This window comes from Leucoraja erinacea, chromosome 42 (assembly GCF_028641065.1).
Source record: "Leucoraja erinacea ecotype New England chromosome 42, Leri_hhj_1, whole genome shotgun sequence".
NCBI lineage: Eukaryota > Metazoa > Chordata > Chondrichthyes > Rajiformes > Rajidae > Leucoraja > Leucoraja erinaceus.
Window position 1 is genome coordinate 111,518 of NC_073418.1, and position 10,983 is coordinate 122,500.

At 43.9% G+C, this 10,983-nt stretch overlaps 1 long non-coding RNA gene across 1 annotated transcript in view; it reads right to left on the bottom strand.

Moving 5' to 3' along the window:
* Nucleotides 1-206: 206 nt before the first annotated feature.
* The window catches only part of LOC129714808 (uncharacterized), a 27,216-nt gene continuing 16,439 nt past the window's right edge, over nucleotides 207-10,983 (bottom strand). The window contains exons 3-4 of the long non-coding RNA XR_008726396.1: nucleotides 2,904-3,022; nucleotides 207-395 (exon numbers count right to left, since the gene is read on the bottom strand). This is a non-coding gene — a long non-coding RNA (uncharacterized LOC129714808). The remainder of the gene's footprint in view (nucleotides 396-2,903; nucleotides 3,023-10,983) is intronic.

Sequence of the window (10,983 nt, forward strand, 5' to 3'; positions counted from 1 at the left end):
CTTTTTGTGTCTACTTTAAAAAAAACACCTGGTCTTTGTCTAAAGTAAATGACTCCTTACTTTGAAAGAATGACCCATAGCTCTCCTACAAGAGGAGAAATTCTTTACAAATCCATCTATGAAAAACTCCTCAGGAACATGTCATCCCTGAAACATGGGAAACACAGCAGCGAATTAGCAGATAGCAAGGTCACAAACACAGTAAAGAGAAAACAGGCAATTTATTTTGAGTGATGCTGGTTGAACAATAATTCTCGGTCCGAAAGGAATCCAATGATGTTCTTTGAAAAACTGTTATTGGCAATCTTCAACGTCCACCTGAATCCATTCATAATCCAGTGTAATAATAGGTGAATACAGGAAATACATGAAACCCTCAGTGGGTCAGGCAGCATCTGTGGAAAGGGAAAGAGGTTTCAGGTGCAATTCCTTCTTGAGAAAGTAAGCTTGTTTTAGATTTCAAAGAGGGTGAGGGAATGGGATGAATAGCACAAATGGATGGTACGGTGAGCTCAGGGTTTTTTTGTGGGGATAACCTTCAGCTTAAACCACTGGTTGACAGGTTAATGAGAATCTTTGGAGAGAGCAGGAAAAAAAAACTCCAAAGGGACATGTAATAGCTGCGAATACCATCAGAGCTGTAAGAAATGTACAGCAGATGAGACACTGCCAATGCAGAGAGAAAACAGAGTTAATTTTGCAGATGGGTAATATTATTTCCGTCCAAAAAAAGGCAAAAAGTGCTGGAGTAACTCAGCCAGTGAGACAGCACTTCTGGAGAACATGGTTGGGTGACATTTTCGTTTCTAAGTCTGTCCATCTCCATTTATAATTCAGGCAAAATAGACTGTTTTAATGCAACTAAATGAGCGGAATTCATTACGTCTCTTTCTGGGTATGAAGATTTTGTTCTTATTTGGAGATTTTGATTCTCGTTTCATTTACCACAAAAGTCAAAGCATCCATCCACATTGCTACTTTCACAAAGAAAGTTAATATTTATTTGCAGAAATGGTTCAAAAAAGTGAACCAAGAGTTTGCCATTGTGGAAGCGGTGAAACATCAGTCAGGGTCTTATTGTGCAGTGGAGCAGGAACAAGGGATTGAATAGCCTTTTTCCTGTTTTTTATTTCTGCTGTTTTTATTTTCAATTACCTCACAGTTGTCTTGGTAAAAAACAAAACCAAGGCAGAAATCAAAAGCTGTTAAGTTTACATATAATCAAGGTGTGAAGTAAGCTGCAGGCAAGACTAGTCAGAACCAGATTCAGCATGATGGCAGCATCGTAAAATATTTGAAGGACAGCTCAATGCCAAGGTATAACAGGAACGCATCAGTAGAGTTGCTGCCTTAAAGGGCCTGTCCCACGAGCATGCGACCTAACGTGGTCACATGAGTTGTACAGCCTCGCGGGGCTGGTCCCACTTTGATCGCCGGAACCGTATGGAGTTTGTGCGGGGCTCCGAAAAACTGACACTGTCCAAAAATTCCGCGTGGCAAAGGCCTGTCGGCCCCCAGCCGCATTGAGGCCGTATGCAGCGCCTCGACGGGCGTATGCAGCCTCTCGACGCTGTACGCCCAGCACGTGGCGTTGCGCGATGATGTCACCGCCCGGCGTACCGTTGCGCGATGACGTAACCGCCCGACGTCCAAATTCAGCCGGCCCGCCTCGTGCCCAGCTGATTGGTGAGTATGATGTCGCGACCAGCCCTGTACAATTGCAGGCGGCTCCGCAGTTGGAAGCGGGACCGGCCCCGCATGGCCGTACGCCTCAAGCCCCCACATTTGGACACGCTAGACGCATGCAATCTCATGCTGGTGGGACAGGCCCTTAAAGCACCAGAGATCCGCTATTTGATTGTGACTATGGTGCTGTCTGTACGGAATGTGTACATTCTCTGTGTGACCACTTGGGTTTTCTCCAGGTGCCCCGGTTTCCCTCTACATTCGAAAGATGTACAGGTTTGTAGATGAATTGGCTGCTGTAAATTGTCCCTACTGCTAGTGTATAAGGGTGATCACTGGTCAGCTCGCACTTTGTGGGCCGAATGGTCAGTTTCCATGTTGTATCTCGAAAATTTAAAGTCTAAAAGGTACCAACTGGCAAAGCCACAGATCGATCCCACAATGAACACAAGAATGGACCTTTCTGCCTTTGTGACTGGTCGCCCAGTTGTAGGAAGGATGTCAACAAAATAGAGAGAGTACAGAGGAGATTTACTAGAATGGTGCCTGGGTTTCAACAACTAAGTTACAGAGAAAGGTTGAACAAGTTAGGTCTTTATTCTCTGAAGCGCAGAAGGTTAAGGGGGGACTTGATAGAGGTCTTTAAAATGATGAGGGATAGACAGAGTTGACGTGGACAAGCTTTTCCCACTGAGAGTAGGGAAGATTCAAACAAGAGGACATGACTTGAGAATTAAGGGACAGAAGTTTAGGGGTAACATGAGGGGGAACTTCTTTACTCAGAGAGTGGTAGCTGTGTGGAATGAGCTTCCAGTGGAAGTGGTGGAGGCAGGTTCGATTTTCTCATTTAAAAATAAATTGGATAGGTATATGGACGGGAAAGGAATGGAGGGTTATGGTCTGAGTGCAGGCAGATGGGACTAGGGGAGAATAAGTGTTCGGCACAGACTTGTAGGGCCGAGATGGCCTGTTTCTGTGCTGTAATTGTTATATGGTTATAAGGACTGTTGATGCAACAACCGCATCTGTAGATTAATTGGCCACTGTATATTCCCCACACAGTAGGTGGCTGTGCGGAGAATCGGGGGTGCTTGTGAGAACATTGGTTGCAAGCTAACTAAGTCGATGGGATTGCACTGACAGCTAGCTGAGACTCTGTGGGAGGATTGGCCTCCTCGGCCCGTATGAAAATATAATACATCAAGATGCATTCTTACCTGTCAGGAGTATGTTGTGGTTTACCACCCTCCAAACTCGATTGACTGGATTAATCACCGCCCAATGCACGGTGCTGTTCCTCATCCGGAAGTTAAACACCACACGCGATGAAGCAAGTCTGTAGGGCAAAACATTTTTTTTTTAAATATAGCGTGCTATATTCTCTATAATTGGGTTGATTAAAATATTTAATCCTTTGACTGAGACTACAGGACAGGACCAGGCCTTTCGGCCCACAATATCAGTGCTGAACACAATGCCCAAGTCAAAGTAATCTCATCAGCCGGCATGTGATCCATATGCCGCCATTCCCTGCACATTTTATTTTAGTTGGATCAGTTTATTGTCATGTCTACCGGGGTACAGTGAGCAGCTTTTGTTGCGTGCTCACCAGTCAAGAATTAACACATTGAGATCACCTTTTAAGGCATCGGACTTTCACACCGATGACACCACTTGCAGGGACCTCATGGTATAACAGATGGACTCAAGATCACAACACAATAATATAGTACAAATAAGCCATCTGGCCCTTCACGACTACCCAGCTATTGCATATATGTACCCTGGCGGGTTAATAATGGGAAAAAAGCTTATACTTAAATTCTGGAAAAATGCGCCCACACCAACAATAAAAATGTGGACATCAAATATGTTTGAAACATTACATCTGGAAGAGATGAGATTCCTCTTAGCAGGTAAAGCAGACCAATTCCAAAAGACGTGGTCAATGGTTCTGGACCTATTACAAGTATGAGGTGCAATAGTAATTTAAATAAATAAATAAATGGTACCAGGACCTGGTAACGGGAGGTAAAACAACAAAAACAGACTTGGTTGGTAGTCCCCTTTCTGCGGAGTTTAATGTTATAAAAGAGCGATTGTTCCTATTTTCTTTTTCTTTCCTTTCTAGGGTCTACTTTCTTTCTTTACTTCCTTCTCTAACTTCTTTTCTAAGGGGCTTTCTTTTCCCAACACTCTTGCACTTCACGGCTCTTGTGCACTTTCTTTACTTCTATCTTTTTCTTAAAGCTCAAAAAAAAATGAAGCGGTACAAAAAATGTATTAAGATATATGTGTTGTGTAGTATTGTAATTTACCGTACTTCTAATAAAAAAATAAAAATAAAAAAAATATATGTACCCTGGAATTAATTTCCTTGACTATTCATAACCCAAGCCCTCAATTCCCAAATAATTCCAAAATGTAATTGGCCTCTTTTCCAGTGATCTACCCTCTATGGACCTGAAGCAATCTGAAGAAGGGTCCCAATCTGAACCGTAGTCTATCCATTTCCCTCCACAGATGTTGCCAGACCTGCTGAGGTCTTCCAGCAGTTTGTTTTCATGCCCCTGTCCCACTTAGGAAACCTGAACGGAAACCTCTGGAGACTTTCGCCCCACCCAAGGTTTCCGTGCGGTTCCCGGAGGTTGCAGGTGGTTGCCGGAGGTTGCAGGTAGTGGAAGCAGGTAGGGAGACTGACAAAAACCTCCGGGAACCACACGGAAACCTTGGGTGGGGCGCAAAGTGGCCAGAGGTTTCCGTTCAGGTTTCCTAAGTGGGACAGGGGCATAACTGCAAGACTGCCGGGTACAGAATTTTCGGGTAATTTTTAATCCAATCAAAGCACGTTTAACATTGAGTTGTCTGCCAGTTGGCCAGTCACGCGCTTTGTTTCAGGCTAGCACACAAAATGGCTGAGGGTGCCTCTACAGATGCCTGTTTTACTGGAGATTCCGAATTGTTGTTCTGTGGAACAAATGTCGTGGAAACTTGCAGCAGGTAATTGTATTTAGTGGGAAAAGCATTAAAAAGGCTGAAGAAAGTGCTGCTAAGTGGATGGAAGTGCAAGAAAGCCTTGAAAGCAAAGTCCCTGCTGAGGTCCTGGAACACAAAGATTTAGACAACCAGGGACCAACTCTAACTAAAAGGTAAGATCTAAAGTCTGAATTTATGAAAATCTATCTGTATGGAGTTTAATTAATTGCACCCTTTTATAATGTGAATAAATTAATTAATTCATTCACTTACTTCATTCATTCATGAAATTGAGGGCCTAAACTATATGTATCCATAAGACAGTCAATTAAACATTGTCACTAATGCCAGCCTGTTGTAGAGTAATAAGTCTTTAACAGCTAATCTCGGAGCTGCCTGCGAAAACTTACCGGGAAAAAGTGCTCCGATCGCGGGACATAGGTACTCGCGGTAAAGTGAAGCCGCGGTCTCAATTAATAAGCGGCTGATCATCTCTGCGGGCGGGCAGGGCTGTACATAGTGCCGTCTGTAGCGGTCGTTTCAGACCCCGACAACGCGAGAAAGACGGAAGGATATCGATCGCTATTTATAGGCTTCCATTGCAGTAAGAAATGGTCAGATATCCCTCCGTTTTCCCCCCGTTGTCAAAGCATCAAAGCCCGGACAACCAGACTGCTAAACAGCTTCCTTCCACAGGCTGTGAGGCTGCTAAATAATGACTTTATTTGTTAAGCACCTTAAAAACAACCAAAGCTGACCAAAGTGCTGTACAGAAAAAAGAAAACAAGCAAGACATCATAAAACAGGCCGAACAACAGAACATACAACTAACACGAGGCGCATAAATTACATACAAAAAAATCCAAACAATAAATTAAAAAACATAAAACACGAGTACGAACAACGCAGCAAAACCAAGAAAATAAAGTTAATAAACAATTCAACACCTCACTGCTCTACAAAGGCCATGGAGAATAGATACGTCTTCAGGAGTGACTTAAAAACAGCTAGAGAAGGGACCTGTTTAACGTGCAGAGGCAATTCATTCCACAATCTCGGAGCCGACACAGCAAAGGCACGGTCCCCTCTGAGCTTCCGCTTAGTCTTTGGCTCAATCAGGAGCAGCTGATCATCTGACCTGAGAGAGCGGGAGGGCGAATAAGGGTGAAGAAGCTCAGTAGGACGGGGCAAGACCACTTAGGGATTTAAAAGTAAATAAAATAATTTAAAAACGAATCCTATACTGAATAGGCAGCCAGTGGAGAGAGGCCAAAAGGTGTGAAACATGATCATGCTTTCGTGTGCCAGTCAAGAGGCGAACAGCTGCATTCTGTACCATCTGGAGACGGGCTAAACAGTCACTCCACCTGATTCTGCTGCTTTTGCACTGACAGTTTAATAACTGGCACTGAGTAATAACTCTGGCACTGGCTCAGGTCACTTAAATCAGCTGCCCTGGACATTTTATGAATTAAAAAAAAAATTGTATTTAAATGTTGCTTTTTTACCTGCACATTTTTTAAACTATTCGTACTGTTTTTTTATCAGGAACTGGATTGTTTTTATTTATGTGTGAAATGTTTAAGTTTTTAATGTGCAATGCCTGAGAATCCCTGAGAAACGTCTTCTCATTTTGCACTGTACAATTTGTTGCTTTGCATGATGACAATAAAGCATGATGATGATTGAATGCCAGTGTAGGCTGGATGGGATGAATGGCCTCATTCTGCTCGTATGACTTATGATCATAAAAGATTAGACAAAGCGAGCACAGATTCCAGAGACAGCAAGTCTGGGATATGAATAATTGGAAATAAAGAGATGGCTGTTGTATTCACTTAGATCTTATTGATGGATTCAAATGTCATGGTCACGTACATTGGTAGCGATGAGTGCTCTGCTGTCCTTGCTCAAGATCTCACCACCAGAGAAAATGGACTATTTGTGTGGTGTAAATATAGAGTGCTTACAGCGGTGTGGTACAGCCTTTCATGTCTGGCTGATGAAAGCTGGTCTCTCAGGTTTATATCTAATGTATAATGCATCATTTATGACGCAAATGAATCTTGTTCCTATGCGTGCACACAGGAATAGCAGACTTTACAGCCCCTTCGGACATTGTTAATTGCATTATTGCTGATCAGCAGTTGTTATTGTACTTCACCGCCAGGCCCCTTTTGCAACCTAACAACGCCATGGGAAATTTGTATGCATTCATAGTACAAACATAAATTTTATTCCAACATAAAAAACCCCCCAAAAACCCAGAGGATTTCACTTCACAAATCCAATGGAGCATTTGTGAAGCAAATTTTAAACAAAGCAACCGCACCAACAGTAGAAATCCCCATATCACGAGCCAAATACCAGAATAGTTTTGTATTAGCTTTAAAGTTTCACCACCATATCTTTAATGTTCACTTCAGGCAAGGCCTGGGCGGGGGGTACAGTAAAAACAATCATTAAAATGTCCAGGGCAGCTGATTTGAGTGGCCAGTGCCAGAGTTATTAAAATGTCAGTGCAAAGCCGCAGAATTCAGCGGGACAGGCAGCATCTAGAGCGAATGGGTGGCATTTTGGGTCGAGATCCTTCCTCAGACAAGGGTCTCAACCTGAAACATCACCCATTCCTTCTCTCCAGACATGCTGCCTGTCCCGCTGAGTTATTCCAACATTTTGTGTCTATCGTCTCTGAGATAATCCATTTTAGTAAATGAATTATGACGCAACAGCTTAATGACATAGTCATAAAGTATGGAAGCATTTTAACTATTTATACAGTTTCATCAGGGACTGGATTGTTTTTACTGCTATTATGTGTGAAATGTTTTACGTTTCATGTGCGATGCTCCAGTATTCCCTGGGAAACGTCTTCTCGTTTTGCACTGTACAACTGTTGCTTTGCAAGATGACAATAAAGGTTGATTGATTGATTGATTGAATTACTCCAACATTTTGTGTCCATCTTCAGTGCAAACCAGAATCTGCAGTTCCTTCCCACACACATTATCTCATACGTTTCTATATTAAATTCTATCTATTCAACTATCCTATCCTTAGCAGCTTCAAATTCTTGGGTGGTAACATCTCAGATGTCGTGTCCTGGGCCCAGCTCATAGATGGAATCGCAAAGAAGGTACGCTAGCACCCTTAATTTCTTCAGCGTTTACAAAGGATCAGCAGACTTCCACAGATGCATGTAGAATGCATCTTGTCTGGTTGCATCGTGGCTTGGTATGGCAATTCCATCGCACTGAAATGCAAGAGACTGTACAGAAGCAGCCTGGTCCACTACTGGTACAGCTCACGTTATCATGGACAGCATATACATGAGGTACTGCCTCAAGAAATCAGCATTTATTATCAAGGTTCCCCACCATCCTCATCATGCCCTCTTCCGGTTGTTGCGGTCCCCACACACAGACGCAGCAGTAGATCTGCTGCCTTACAGCGCCAGAGACGCAGGTTCGATCCTGACTACGTGTGGTGCCTGTACGTAGTTTACGTTCTTCCCGCGACCTGCGTGGGTTTTCTCCGGGATCTCCGATTTCCTTCCACACTCTAAAGACATACAGGTTTGGAGGCTAATTGACTTAGAAAATTGTAAATTGCCTCTATTGTGTGTAGGAAAGTGTTAGTATGCGGGGATCGCTGGTCGGCACATTCTCCGTAGGCTGAAGAACCTGAACGACCAGTGATCCCCGCATACTAATACTTTCCTACACACACTAGAGGCAATTTACAATTTTTTAAGCTAATTGGCCTCCAAACCTGTATGTCTTTAGAGTGTGGGAGGAAATCGGAGGTCCCGAAAAAACCCACGCAGGTCGCGGGAAGAACGTAAACTCCGTACAAGCACCACACGTAGTCAGGATCGAACCTGCGTCTCTGGCAGTCTTTAGACCCCCCCCCCCCCCCCCCCGCCATGTTTTGTAATCCAGATTTTGAAATTCGGTGAAAAAACTATTAAAAATCTCCGCTTTCCACGAGACAGTGGGGATGGGACTGATGATCGAGGGCGTCGATTGGACAAGAGAGGCGTCGGTCAGCAAGCAGTGGGGGGGGAGACACACATGATGATTCAGCACAATGATTGGAGGAGGGAGGTGTTGGTCAAAGGCGGAAATAGGGGAGTGGGACTGAGGATAAAGCGCGGTGATTAGAGGAAGGAGACGTCCTGGTGGAGCAAAGATCATAGACCGAAGCTTGAATCGGCCTGTTCGCGGGGCCTTTCATCGCCCGGCGCGGCTTAAAATCGGCTGCAGGTTCTTCCATCGCCCCGCGGTCAAATTGCTGCATCGAGGCGATCGAGGCCCCCGATGGAAGATCCCGCGACCGGTTTTAAGCCACGTCAGGCGATGAAAGGCCCCGCGAACGGGCCGATTGAAGGCCTATGCTTCGGGGCGGCCGAAGATGGAGTTTGGAGTCGGTCACCAACCAGGTCAGTTCCCGATATTATCGTCCACAGGGCCCAAGGCCGAAGCCTCTGAATCCTTGCGTGTGTGTGTGTGGCCACCAAGGAATTATGTCCCCCATGTTTTCATAGCGATTTACGCCCCTGTACACAACCCTAATCCCACCTCTGCACTGGAACATAACAGTCCACTTCTGTACTAACATGGGGTTGTTTTCAAATTGCGGTTTTGTGCATCAATGCTTTTGTTTCGCAGTCTTCTGTCCCACTGTCTTGTAGAATTGTATAAATAAGTTATGTTTTGATGTGCTGCCCAAGTCAACATGTCTGCAATTCTGCCACAGGCGAGATTTTCATTGGTTCCATAACTTACCATATTTATTTATGCAGATGATAATAAACGTGACAGCATTTTTTACAGTTGACGACTCTTTCCCATATCTCCTATTTTGATATCAAATTAGAATTCTTTTTCTGCATTTCAAATTGTGGTCATGAAAGTCATGGCACTGATCCTTGGGAAATATTAATGCTTGTAGCTCACCAAGTCAATGACATTTTTTGTACTTAAGTATTTTCTTTTTTAAAGCAATCTTTGCGCCTTTGACACTGGCCTTCCCATGTACAAGTAAGGCAGCAAAATCCATGAACCAACAAATGGCTAACGATAGGCATTAGTGGCAAAAATGGAGGAAGCTCTCAATGCAAATACCGCAGATTCCAATTATAGAGCTTTGTTAAAATAGTAAGACATTTCAAGGCCCTTCATGTTAGCATCACGTCAATGTGCGATGAACAGATAGAGTCAGTGTGATACAGTGTGGAAACAGGCCTAACTTGCCCACACCGGCCAACATGTCCCAGCTACAGGAAAGCTGGAGAAACTCAGCGGGTGCAGCAGCATCTATGGAGCGAAGGAAATAGGCAACGTTTCGGCCCGAAACGTTGCCTCCTTCGCTCCATAGATGCTGCTGCACCCGCTGAGTTTCTCCAGCTTTTCTGTGTAACCTTCGATTCTCCAGCATCTGCAGTTCCCTCTTAAACACATGTCCCAACTACACTTGTTCCACCTGCCAAATTGGTCCAAATCTCTCCAAACCTGTTCTATCCATGTACCTGTCTAACTCTTTCTTAAATGTTGGGATAGTCCCAGCCTCAACAAACCCCAATGGCAACTTGTTCCATACACCCACCACCCTTTGTGTGAAAAATTTACCCCTCAGATTCCGATTAAATCTTTTCACTTTCACCTTAAACCTATGTCCTCTGTTCCTCGATTCGAGCAGAAGGTCAAAAGCTGATACTGTAATGGACGTACAGCGATTTACCGTGGGAAAGTCCACTGCTTTACCAGTGGAAAGACCTACAACGGGACAATGATTGAAAACAAGTGATTTTTGTTTGGAAAATAGCCAGAAATAGAAGTGCACAAACAACACATGGGGTTGTAGGCTTGGCAATTAGAACCACAAGGAATTTGAAGGCCAAATTGAAGACAGCAAGTCAATAACGACTGGTAAACAAATGAGTGAAGCAGAGTCCTAATAAATGGTGTCTATGATTCTTTCTACGGATTAGATAAACAAGTTGAGATTGTACAGTTTAACAAACTGCTGAAGGAACTGTAGGAAGATGTAATCAAGAGAGAGTTTGATATAGCTCTCAGGGAATCAAAAGATGTGGGAAGAAAGCAGGAACGGGGTACTGATCCCGGATGATCAGTCATGATCATATTGAATGGCCGAATGGCCTACTCCTGCACCTATTTTCTATGTTTCTACTTCAGTAGATTAAGCAGCATTCGTGGAGGTAAAGACATTTTTCACGTTGTCAGCCTGCATCAAGAGTGTGTGTGGAGGGAAGATTATCCAGTATATAGAGCTGAGAAGGGGCAGCGAGACAGGGGC